Below are 13,766 nucleotides of genomic sequence, written 5' to 3' on the forward strand. Positions count from 1 at the left end.
AGGAGGGACACCACGGGGAGAGAGTATCAACAGCAGGATCACAACTAAACGTGCAATCTGCGCTCTTTCTGCACGTTATTTCTGCGTCTTTGACGATAAATGCGCACTTGGATCGAATCCACAGTTGATTTCTCTCTCTGTATATATAATCTCATCCACGAACTGTTAAAGGGACTTTCGGCAAGTTTGGAATAAGACGATTGCGCATAAAAAGGAGGAGAAGAAGAAGAAAATCCAAATCTTGGAAAGTTTAAAAGGACTTTAAATAGGAGGGTGTCGGTTGTTTTGAAGTGAGACGGATTAATGGGTTTTTCTGAAGACAAACGGAAGTTTTTAGGAGGTCCGACATCCATGGATCTCCAGGATTAATCTCAGTTTCTTTCGCTCCATCCATGTAAGGACTGAGAAGAAAACATGTGACCACCTGCACTGTGATAAACACCTTTTTTTTGTTTTGTAAAGACATTTTCTTTTGTTTCTGTCCTTTAAAAAAAAAAAAAAAACTTTTTATTCAGAGAGAGGAGAAAAGAATGGATAGTTGAATTTGGAAGAGGAGTCTAACAGAAGAGCATCAATGGATTGAAAGGCTGGAAGATTGAGCTCCAAGTGAAAAGTGCCTGAGGCAAGGTAAGGAGAGGGAAACCTCCATATATACCGGTTGCTCTCTCTCTCTATATATATATATAGTTCAGCCTCGAACTGACAAATATAACATATTTATTACATTATTATAACCACTTGCAAAAATCCATTTAGAGACACCACTGTGATTCTCTTTTGTGTCCTGTTTTATACCTGTATTAATAATTCAGGGTCCCACAATTTAATCTGTGGTGTTACTGTAGTTTCTTTGTGAGGCACACAGTAAATAAACAGCCTCCACAGCTGCCACTCTCTTTCTTTTCTTTTTCTTTTTTCTTTTTTTTTTTTTTACATCATTTGTTTATTGTTTTGGTATCAGATACACCAGATGACTGTGTTTTTTTTTCCAATCAAAAAGATTTCCTAAAATGTAAAAAAAAATTAAAGAAGGATCATCAAGGGCCTCCTGGATTTAAAATAGTGTAGAAAATAGCATCTTCTGCCTATTATTGAGGATTCCCTAATCTGAGCTGGCATCAGTCTGCCCATGTCAGACAAAAGATGCACCTGTTTTGTTTTATAAGAGATCCGGGTGGTGACAGGGAGGGATGTGCATCATAATTCACTGTAGGGGGGGGTGCATAAGAAAAAAGGGGATCCGGGTTTGTTTGGTATGGCCCAGACAGTTCATCAGTCTGCTGCTCTGCATGGTGCAATGTGCTGAAAAGAAAACAGCTAATTTTAGATTATTTTTGTGTAAAGGAGTCCGGCCCTCCTGTGTGTTTTTGCATAATGTGTATTCCTTCCTCTGCTGCTCCTTCGCCTTTGTTTTGGTTGTGCTTTTTAATGCTGATCCGCGAGAAGGGAGGCGCACAGAGCCCCCACATCATGACGCCTGTAATCCCCTGTGTTGGAAACACCGTAGTCTTCTCCACACTGCTTTCATCAACATAAACACGCTGAGCTTTGTGTTCTGTTTTTGCTTGACATTCTTAAAATATCTTTAAAAAAATGGAGGGAAACATGATTTTTTTTTTTCTGAGTGATTATTTCAAAGAAAAATACCTTGTTTTTATTTATTTATTTAGCTTTTGCAGTATTTACAGTGGCAGTCGGGTTCTAAAAGCAGTTTTACATTTTCTCAGAATATCTTTGAAGCAGTGTCACTCAAATTCTCCCCGTGACAGACACGAGGAGTCATTTTACACAGTGGTATCCCTCGTTACTTGATACTTAAAAAGCCTTGACAATTTCACCGGTGTTCGCTGCGTTATTGCAACAGCTCTGCGGTAGACTGTCCTCTGTCAGTCGACTGACACGCTGGGCGAAATCGATTGCACTGAGACACAAATTATTAATGAGCCGAAAGTGGTTTCCTCCAAACTGCCGTGTGGGTGTCAGTGGTTCAGATGGTGAACGCACTACCAGAGCCCTTTGGCAATGAGCAATTCGGTGTTACACTAAGTTCCATCCACTCATCGTACGTTTTAGCTCTCATCCGTTCCTACTTGATTGCATGAGCCATTTGGATCTAGACGTGGCTTCAGGGACAGGTCCTCTGGGCCTCGTTTTAAAATAAATCCGGAGCCATTCTTCCACAGCGGACTCTTGAGTTCGCGACCTTGTCTCGAAAGTAGCTTTATGGGCCTGACCTGGCCCTCAGAGCTGGGGGCATGAAAGGACAGACACCCGGCACTTAGATGAACAATGTTAGCAGCTTTGTTTTCATTAGACACTTGTAATTCTCCGCTCCCCTGGGATGTCTGAGCTATATGAAAGTGGATCGTCCTGAGAAAAAAAAGGACATTTAATCAGTCCACTCATGCATGAGTTGCACGGGTGATTTACGTGTGTAATTTCTGGCAGATTTTAATGGCTGCAAATGTGTGACCCGTTCAAAGAGTGTGCGAGTATTACAACCGCACCCTTTACTCACAGTCAATATATTCATACCCTGTAGTCGCGTGTATTAGCCTGCCAACAATCACTGTGTTAATCCATATACAGTAGGTTTTCCCCCCCCTAACAAATGAGCGCTCTGCTGCCGTCGCGTGCCCAGCGCGTGCCCAGCTCATTTCCTTTAGTTGAAGTTAATATCAATTGAGTTCCTAAACTAGGTTGCAGTGCCACAAACAAAATCCATGAATCGACTGCTGGTCTGTGCAGACTGGTCCAACCAGTCAAGGGCTGGATTGATGCTTTGCAGCCCATTCCAGTGTCAATAACTATGTTTCTCACATGCCGTCTGTGCAGATCTGTTTCCTCTCTTGTGGCGAGTTTTGCGTGAGGTTTTTAACCACGTGTGAGTGTTTTCTGTGCAACCTGTCAAAAGATTTGGCCCCAAGTAACACTTGAAGTTCCTGTTTCGGGCTGGTTTCTGCAGAGGCTACAGCCTCTCGGGATTAACCGGGATTACTAAGAGAGTAATGCTACTGCTTATCAGGCCTGTATCTGTCACCAGCACCACTGATGGATCTGCTTAGGTTCTGAAGGGTAACACTCACACACACTGAGCCAAAAGTTCACTTTTTGTTTACGACGGGTTTACGACGGGTCACCCAAATTGTCCAGTGTTGCCAGGTACACAAAAACGCCCCTTGACTTATGCATTATTTAGGTGTGACTGAATAATGTAATGCTGTGATACAGAGATGCATATGGAGGGTTCAGGCTGACCAGCTGTTGTAGCTGACAGGGGAAAATCAAATCAGCTTTTGAGTTAAAAAATAAACAAAACAAAAAAACCCATTAAGAAACTGTTGATGCTATTGGAGCGTGTGTTTGTTATTTTGGAAACTCAGTTGTTGATGGTCAAATGTGTTTTTAGGAGTTTTCAGAGTATTTGACTTGTACGTTATCACACTTGTCTCTAAAGCTAATGTGAATCTAAAATGGTGCCTCATCCAGTGTCTCCAAATTGATTACATTTAGAAGGACTTTTTAGGGGAGGCGTTTCCTCTATTTATTAGATCATGTGAAGCGCCGATCTCTTAGCGTTTCACCAAGTCATTCATTCACGTTCATCCCCACCGCGAGGTGAGAAATCCCTGATTTGATTTCGGCAGCAATTCGTCACATCGCCGCGCAGCTGAACGACAAGAGTGTCCTTGATTTGTCTCACCAGTTTGATCTCTAATTCAATTACACTATTAACACTCGTAGCAGCAGGGCGGGATTAGACTGGGTGTTACAAATGTACTCTCCAGAAGGCTAAGTCATGGCCAGATCCAAAGCAATTTGTGTCAGTGGAATCCAGGGAAACGCTGGCCTAATACAGTCGACGCAGCACGCACGGATGTTGTGGGATGCCGTGTGCTGAAATGAGATTTTTAGTGTGCTTCAATCCAGTTTTGTGGTTCAAGCTTCACTTGCAGTAACTCTCTCCAAGCTCAAACTAATTCCTGGGTCCTACTGTGGTGACCATCCTCTGACTTCTGAAGTGGCAATTGTTCATTGTTTTAGATCTTTTTTACCTTTGAAATTGAGCCGTCCACCTTCCCTCAGATACCCTCGTGAGTAGATTAGATCAGAAGAGTAAGACCCTCTGACCCCTCGAGGACACGGGTATAGATGCTGCACGTCCTCGCCTTAGGACAAACGCTCCAGTGCAAGTTAATTACGGTCTGTCAATCACAATCGCGTCAAGTGTTTGTTGCAGTTTGATAAATAAAGCAGAAGTTGTTGGTAAATGTTGTTCCAGATTAAGTGTTCCAACATGCGCGCTCCAGCTGAGTGCCTCTCGGTACACATGCCAATTACAAAGGCCGAGCTGTGCTCTGCTGCCGAAGGAAATAACCTGCTTGTCCTTTCCTGCACCTGCAGACAAAGGCCCTCCTCCAGGCTGTCTCTGTCTGTGTCCAGGAGACACTGGTGTCTCGCGGCAGGGCAGACAGGAGCAAGGCGGAGATTTGTTCGGTCCTCGGCTTGTCAGGAGTTACTTACTGTTGAGTTATGGAGCTGAAATCATGGATGTGATACCGCCTTGGCTCGTCAGGTTGTGGTTGTCGAAATGACTGAAGATGGCGGGGCGAGGTGATGCAGCGATGTGTCATCGCTTCCATCATTTGCTTGACTGCTGGAGGTGACACGCAAAGGAGTCGACTGAACACATTCCCTTCCTTTCTCTCTGAATACATTATGGGAGTTATTAAGAGTGTTGCTTATTCCAACGCCTCCACTGAGCACACATTATTTGCACAACAGGAAGTAGCCTTCACCCTGTTGGCAAACAGTGGACTGAAATGAGTCTGGCCCCGCCACCCGCCACCTTTTTCATTAGCTTTTATTGTGAAACCAATGTGTTTTTTTGTCCCGCTACTCTTTAGCAGTTGTTTAACCTTGGTCGGTTATGGTGCAACATAAAATTCCTGACAATGCTTCTCTGTCCTGGCCAACACAAACAGCACCCGTCACGGCAAGTGTCAGGAGATAAATGAGACGAAATGTCCTCTTCATTGACTTTTGTGAAGACATTTGTCTTTCACTTCATACTTGCACCGTATGAGCAACCGATATCAAACCCCCTCCTGTACCTGCTCTCTAAAAACAGCCGCCTTCCTAGTTTGCAATGATCGGGTGCCGCCAGAATTGAGTAGAGTGAGTTCAGGAAAAGGGTGTGAGAGCTTTCATTATGTCTGAAGGGCACACGACTTAAGAGAAGTTGTGCCTTCAATTCAACTCGAGACGGTGGGCCCCACGGGTTCCTGCAGCTGTCGTCGTCGTTCAGCCCGTGAAGTAGTTTGCACGAGGAGGGTCTCCTGGAAATGAATGGGTTGAGTTGCTGTGAGTTGAGTTGAGTGCTCGAGCTGCTTGTGCATTTTGTCATCAGGTGTCGACCGCTCTCGGCTGAGCACGTCGTCTGTCTATTTCAGCTACTTGAGTTACTTTTTTTTTTTTTTTTTTTTTAAATGCAATAACATCTGGAGTGGGGAGACACACCTTCCAGTGTTGCTCATGTCGCCTGTCAATCTCTGTTAGCCTACTGAACATGATGAAGAGACCTTATGGATGAGCTGGGCCAATCACAAGCATCAGGTTAATCTGTACGTTCTCTCAGAGCCTTGTACAGGAATTCTCTGTGCCGCACCCACCACACACACACACACACCTACACACACACACACACACACACACACACACACACACACACACACACACACACACACACACACACACACACACACACACGTAAACACTTGAGTGGGCAAACTTCCGCAGGGTGCATACTTTAAAAACAAGTCTTGTGTCCGACCACCTCTTCGGAGCACTTGTCGGAATAGCTTATTTCACTAAATCCAACCACAGCTCAGACATGCAATTTTCCGAGGGATTATGTGTTTTCAAAGAATACAGTTATTTATTAACCCAAGAAGCATCTGGAATGTTGTGTAGTTGTTGGATAATGAGTTGATGTTAACTCGAGGGATTACATTTGTCTGACGGGGGGATGTGAGGGATGTCCCCGTGCAGTGGGGAATCTGTGTGTGTGGTACAGCATCACTCTGCCGAGGAGTAAGCGGGATGTGTGTGCTTGGTTTTCAGGTTGGGAGATGTGTGAAGGAGTGTGACGCACGGCCATGGGACTGGGGACACGGTGGCTCCAGGCTGTCACCGCTGCTGTAGCCATCTGTCTGCTAAGTAAGTATGCTAATGCAAATATGGATCCATTGCATATTTTAAGACTGCATTTTACACCACTCATTCTCCTTGGTGAGTCTCTATTTCGCTCCTTGCAAGTGGTGCATGCATTGTTCAGTACTTTCTCAGCAAACTAAACATAGTAAAGTGGTTTTATGGCAAATTCATTGAATGCATTCATACAAAGATGCAAGAATCGAATCACCTTCTTGCACAAGAGTAAAAGAGACATATCATATCACGCTCCCTTAAAACTCGTCCTACTGTTGGTAAATTGAGCTTATTCAGTAGAAATGATTGACAAAACCATCTCTTTTCACATTGTCATGATTAAAGGACCTTAAAATTGCACTGTATGCCTTTTGTTTCTGAGAATTTACTCTTTTTTTTTAAACAAAATTAAAATTGACAAAATGTCATGAAATCCAGTTTTAACTTGCATGTGTGAATATCCAAATGAATAACAAAAAACATTTTCAAATAATTGGTGCGTTATTTGAACAATTGTTTGAAAATGATACTTTAAGAAGGGCAAAGGTCACAGTGAAAACTGAGATAATCCACCATGTAATATATTGCATTTTTGTATAACTTTTTTTTTTTTTTTTTTGTAAGCTAAGTGGATATTGTCTTTGCATTTTATTCAGCAACTGTTTATATATTCCCCAACATTAACAACAGTGACCATATGTAGTGGTGAATCTGAGCAGGGCAGACGTATGGCGTTCAGCCGCCTGCGTACAGTCTGCTGGACACCATGATGAATTTGGCACAGATCCTCTTGCCTCACATAGGAGAGAGTGAAGAGGAGGGGTTGAAGCACAGACGTGAGTGGACGGAGGAGAATGGGGCCAAAATCCAACTTAAATAATATCTCTGGGTGTGGATTTAGATCAATCCTGGATTTATGCAACCCCCAACGCGAGGCACGCTCCAGTATGTGCGTGCGTGTGTTTGTGCGGGGGGGGGGGTGGTGGGTGGTGGGATTGATTGTGCTGGTCCGCAGACCATGTGTGTACCCCAGGGGGTGGAGGGAGGGAGGGAGGGAGGTCGCCTGGAGTGAGCGCAGAGGGTCCTGCTGTCCTGCATCAGAGTATCACCAGCACCACCACCTCCCCTCCACCCCCCCTCCACCCTCCACCCTCTGAGATTAAAGTAATCACAAGGCCAGATGAGTAGCAGAGCAAACACTGGCACCCAACTGCTCACTCACCCACGTGAGCACATGGCTGTGACGGTAAGAAGGCAGCAACTGCTCCAGGTGTCACTAATGGGATTGCTGTGTGTTTGCAGGCTTTGCATCTATACGAGCCTGTTGCCAAATGGCACAAGATTATTTTACCTGTCCTTTGATGGCCGGGCCTTTCACAGCCTGCGAGCCATATTCTGTTCTTTCTTCTTTTTCTTTTTTTATGGGAGTTGCATCTTTGCATCATATATTGCAGATCTAACTTTTCTGTCTTGACCCTCTTATTGCGTGTGTTCAAACACCCTCGGCCTTCCTCAAGGCTAGCAAACAATTTCCACACATATGTGAGACCCAAAACATTCTCGAAAGGTCAACATGACCACAGGAGAGCCATGACTCTTTAAAAGCCTGGTGACAAGATGAGTCATGTTTATTACCCTGTGGGTTATCAGGAATTGGCCATAGTAAAGCCACTGATTCGTCTATGTACCGTGCTGCTGTCTTTGCAGGTGTGTCTCAAGGTGGGGCGTTGTTGGTCCGTGCCAGAGTGGGGGGCACTGCTGAGCTCGGCTGTAGTCTCAGTCCCCCATCCAGAGAGGCCACCTCTCCAAACCTGTTTCCGCTCCACGTTGTGGAGTGGGTGCGGCTCGGTTACAGCGTCCCCATCCTCATAAAGTTCGGCGTGTACGCCCCTCGTGTCCATCCCAACTATAAGGGTAAGTATCTTTCATCCGATTTCTCTCACGCATTTCTTGCCAGAGCCTGGGAAGAAATGTACTCATACAGGCCATTTCCCTTCAAGCAGATCACGTTTCAACCATAAAAATGTCTTTTAAATACATTTCTCAGGAGAAAAAAGTAGATGATAAACTTTGAGCTCCTATAAAGATAGCCTCTTTTGCAGTTAACAAACTTTTCTGGTCATGTTTAAGTAAGTTTTTTTCTGTGAGGGGAGGTGGGGGTGTCTTTGTGGCAGGTAAACTTCTCTTAGCTCTTCTGGCTTGTGTAAGCAAAGTTAGTTATAAGGCAGATCAACTAGTATTTATGAAGATTTCAGGGAGGGGACATTTAGAGGAAACAATACCCCAATAGATAATCCATCTACAGTACAGTCCCTGTAATTACAGCTGGTGCTCAGTCTGTGTGATTTCTGAGCGCTGTTGTACTGCTGTGAAAAGGGGAAGGGCGAGAATGGATGTGTTTTAATGGAGGCAGTTAAAAGGAGGGGGGGTGGGGTAGCCTAGCAAGAAGCAGGGGGATACCAGCAACGCTGCTCGTAGGGGGATTAGAAGTGTAGGTGGGGGCCTGGTGGTCTGATGACAGTGTTTTATTAGTATGCTGAGGGGTGACCCAGTAAGGGGAGATTGTTGTCGTGCTGGAAGGAGGATGGATGAAGCACTGGGAATAATAGGAGTTTTCTTGCTTGAGACCTATAATCCCGTCATTGTCTACTGGAGGACAAAAGACAAAGAGGGGTATCGCAACCTCTTTTTGCTTTGCCAAAGCCAACAGCACTACTGGGACAACCAAAATCCCATACTGTCTCAACTGGGTCACCACACTGTGCAGGAACCCATCTCCTCAAACCCCTCTGGGTCTGCAGTACGACAGCGTGGAGGAATTGCTACCGAGAATGCAGCTGAGAGATGTTTTACAAAAACTCAAGCCTCTCACTGAAGGCTTACGTGGCCCAATCCACAAACAACCTCCCACTGCCACCAGTCAGTTGGTCTACATGTGTTTTGGCGTGCTAACCCTCTTGTTGACGGTTAACCGCGTCTTTGTTTCGGAGCAGTCATCTGATACATACGCCGCCGTAATGATGTAAATAACACTGCAGCAGTGTCGCTGAAAATACAACCCAGTTTTGGTTCTCCCGACGCTTCGCCATATATCTCTTTCTTGTGCGTACACGTCTGATGTGGGCTCTGCCCCAGTCTGCCTCAGATCCTCATGTCTCCCTCCCGATGGAAGCAGATGGCAGCATGTGAAGCGTGTCAGCGCTGTGGGGTCTAATGTATTCTGCCCTCAAATTAAAATATAGTGGGATTTTAGGTTTAGCCATAAGACAGTCAAGTTGCCAACCATTTCCTGATTTTTGTCTTGACTTGTGTAAAGAGCAAGATCAAAAGAAAACGGATAATTTCAAGGTTTTAGAATGAAGAGCCAGGTAAAACATTTCAAATTGGAGACTGTGGGGGTTTAACAGCACTTTAGGCTTTTTACCAATGCATCTTAGCAAGACTTGAATATGTGATACTAAATCAATTAGTGTTAAAACTGTTCTCAGTTGCATTGCTGATACCACACCGTAATATAAAGTACAAAATAAACCACAAAACGCATTCAAGTCAAGCAAAGTCATCTGCCTGGTCGACTGCTTTGTCTCATGCTCACTGATGCTATTAGCAATTTTTAGAAGCTGAGATGAAAGAATCGGAGCGAGTGATATCTGAAGTCCCTGCGTCGATCCATTAAAACCAACAATTGTTGATATGATATCGGGCGTACTTGAGATTGGACCCGTCCTTCAGTCGACCCCAATATACACCGACTTCAGACACGGTCTCACGTCCGAATGAGTAGGGAAGATATAGGTACCTCTCATCCCCCTTCCTCTCCGTTTCACACACAGCAAGCCCTGGAGGGCTGAACACTAGTGGGCTCAGAACAAAGAGGAAACAGCCAGATAAACTCTTGACTGACACGCTATTATAGCCTGTTGGAGTTGTATTTGTTGAGACAATATGCTTGAGTATTGCGGTGTCAGGATGGTTTACTGTTGCCGGCCCAGATCAAATGTTTCCTGTGTGCTGAAGTGAATCAGTAGAGACTGCGAGCAGGAGACTTTGACCTGAGGTTAGACGGACAATGGGCAAACCCCCAGATCTCAGCAGGCCTCCATCAGATTCGCAGTGTGGCCACTGAATCCTGGAGAAGTTAAGTCTGCAGTTGTTACACACATGCACAAGTCACGTACACACACGGACTCCGCTTGTGTCGTCTTATTTTAGTGAAGTATGTGATAAAGTAAAACATGGCATAAAGATAATACGCAAGCAATGTTTCTGCAGGCATCAGATCTACTGACAGGTCTAGAAGAAGAAAATAGCTCAGCTGATCTGGGAAAATGGTCACTTCATTATCTCCAACCAGTTTTTCTGCTGCGACTAGAGCAGAGTGCAGCAAACAATGACACAGTGTCAGAAGAATAGGTGGCTGCAACTTGGGAAGTCCATGTTTGCCAGCCTGACGCAGCCCCATTACCTCATGCAGTCGGTGTCTCACTGCCAAGAAAGACGCATGAAAACAAATGCTGTTCCACAGGAGAGCTGGAGTCCAACTACAAACCTTTATGAGCTCCAGGAGGATAGTAGCTCACATAACCACTATTTTGTGTTTTCTGTTAATTTCACGAATCATGACATTTTCCTGAAAATCACTGCAACTCGGGTTACAAAAAAAAAAAAAAAAAATCCAACTTGAACTCTTTTTTTTTTTTTTTTTTTTTCACGAGTTTCATTTCAAAATTAATGCTTTGCTTTGTGATCATGCACAAGAGCTCACGCCTGGAGCGAGTTGCCGCCGTAGTGAAATCCAGCACGTGAGCGGTGTGTGCTTGCTATTTGGGAGGGTTAACGGAGCCGGACAGAGCGAGAGGGACAGAGTTAACTGTAATCTATCTCACGACAAAGAGCTATTCATAAGAGGGTTAAACTGATTAGGGGGACAGGAGGATTGAAGAGAGAAATTTGGGGGAGTGGGAGGGGTGAGCTGTCAGGGGCAGGGGGCCAGTCCGAGACTTATGATTGTATTCAAATCAAAACACATCCCACAATGCACCACTGCCCGGCTCCCTTATACACATACGGATGGACAAAGAAAAGCAGTGCCGATGCTTCTCCAAACAGAATAATCTGTCTTCCTGCATAGTCACGCCTGCTATTGTGATTCATAAACTTGTACCAGCAGGAACACAATGTGCAAAAAATACACTTGAAATTTATTACTTCAAAGACTTGAATCAGTGCTGTGGTAGCAACAAAAACAGAAAATGCAATATATGCAAAAACACCTTTGCTGTAGCCAAAGTTGAACTTGTGTTATGTGTGTAAAGACTGTGAGTCTTCTCAGCTCGGTTGCGCTCCAGTGGTTTCACCTGAAAAGAAAAAAAAGAGAAAGAAATAGGAGATCAGATCAGTGAGAGCACACCAGTTACCGGCCGGCGGCACTGCTCTGAAAGATGAGTTGTTCCAAACCTGCCACCCGCCGGGCGAGAACCTGACTCTCGCCGATATGAAGACGGTGCGTCTCAGAGGTTCAAACAACACTGCCTGGATTAGCGTTTCCATTTTCTACCCTCGGCTGCACTGCAGCTCAACCTGTTGGAAACCAGGGCCCATTTTTAAGATGGACTGGAGCTGTCATATGATCGCCTCTGGAGGAAAACAGCGAGAAGCACCGGGAGGAGGGTGGACACCAGAAAGGAGCAGCCGGCTATTGTTCCAGCTATTCTCTCTGCTGTAGGGTCTTATGATGTTCGTCTCTTGAGGACGACCCGTGGACATGGTGCGTATGTAGGAGCAGGGGGAGTGATGAATGCGTCTGCGAGAGCGCAGAGGTCACAAAGGTCAACTTCTCATTCGTTGTCAGTGGATTATCGATGCACACAAATTGAGTACCCTCTCTGTAACCTCGTCTCCAATTTGTCTCGTATTAAAAAGCAGGACGCATTTTAACTAACGTGGTTGGTTCCCGACTCTTGGATTTAGATTTTGTAGCTCTTTCTGATTGTATGTGTGCATCAGACCTTCAAACAGTAAAATAGCCTCTTTTTTTTTTTATAAACCTCCTTGGGGTTTGGCACCTGCCGCCTGAGTTCAGTTCAATACCCACGATGCAACATTCACATTTAAATAAAGCAGCATTTGTCACACAGCCAGTGTTTTGTCTTTTTATGGGGTGAAAAGGAAAGTCTACTCTCTTGTCCGTCTCTCATTTATTTCTCTCGCTCTCTCTTCTCTTGTGCCTACATGTGACAATAGCGAGGGTTTTTCTTTTTCTTTTTCACCTTGACGTGTTTCCCCTCTCGAGTAATTTTTCAAATCTGTGACAGTAGAACCCCCCCCGCACCATCGACCCGCCTCAAGCCATGTCTGGCCATGCCGTGTTTCTACAGCAACTGAATTCAAATCTACAGCCCGGGCTTTCCTCGGTCTCGTCGCTATGGTAACCTGAGAGAATGAGAAATGGGGGGGGGGGGGCTGTCGTCTCTTTGTAGTGACGGACAAGAGGGAGGCTACGGGAAAGGGTTAAGTGTTCGACAGGGAAACCACGAATTCCCCTGCGAGTCTCAGGGGGGCAGGGCACTTCCCAGATTTTGAAAATCAACATGTATACACACACCCACGTGCTCCCGGGCCCACCAGATCAGTGCTCCGGTTCCATCGGAGGGATTTCCACATGCACGCAGCGTTTCAGAGGCACAATTAGCCAGAGTGATCTTTAAGTATCCCATAACATTTAGCCACATGAGGATTAGCGCTTAAAGGGTGATGTTGCACGTGAAAAGGTTTTTTTCCTTAGCTGATTAGTAAATGTTCCACAGGAAACAGGCACTTCAGGGAGGAGCCCTCGTGGAAAAATAAATTACGAATGCCTAATTTTATTCTCGTACCTGTTATCATCTGCCTGCACGTTTCTCATCTCTGATCTTTGCTCAGTTGGCTTGGAAGCCCCCAAATCAGAAGCTTCCATTTTATGGAGGCTCTCGGCGAGCACCGCCCATCAAACGCTTGTCTGCTGTCGTTTAGGAGGTCAGTCAATCATTAAACTTAACTATAAAGCACAGCAACAGCCCCAGTCAGGAATGCAGGGTTAATTGTTAGCCATTGTTGCCGGTCTTTACTCTCAGTGTGTGTTTCAGCCTGTCTTGGGCCATATACACATCCAAGAGAATTTCATAGCTTCCAGGTGCTGCTGCAGACGTTGTCGTTTGGGAGGAAACTGGTGTGAACAGTGAGGATATTGTGTTTCTCGCGACATTGTTGCTACAAAGTGGCATGGCATTCAGGTATTGTGAGGCGTTACATAAAAATACACCGGCCAAGACAGATGCCTCAAGAGGATGAGTCTCATTCAATTGTCATTTAGATCTCGGGATGCACTATATGTCACGTTTATTGTCGTTACCACATCGCCATTTGCAAAATCCATATTGTCTTTCCTCGCACTGTGCTCTTGTTGTCAACATATTTGGTCAATCAGATGGAGCCCTACTGCCCCAGATGGCTCTGTCAACGGATCGTATTTCACTTCATTATTTCAACATTACATAATACTTGGTGGCAGCGAGCCG

At 45.1% G+C, this 13,766-nt stretch overlaps 1 long non-coding RNA gene across 1 annotated transcript; it reads left to right on the forward strand.

The window, feature by feature from the left end:
* The first annotated feature begins 512 nt into the window (after positions 1 to 512).
* Positions 513 to 8,055, forward strand: LOC308132465. The gene is made up of 3 exons (XR_013936701.1): positions 513 to 627; positions 6,124 to 6,219; positions 7,918 to 8,055. It is a non-coding gene; the product is annotated as an uncharacterized lncRNA (long non-coding RNA).
* Positions 8,056 to 13,766: the final 5,711 nt, after the last annotated feature.

This window comes from Blennius ocellaris, assembly GCF_963422515.1.
Source record: "Blennius ocellaris genome assembly, chromosome: 7".
NCBI classification, from domain to species: Eukaryota; Metazoa; Chordata; class Actinopteri; order Blenniiformes; family Blenniidae; genus Blennius; species Blennius ocellaris.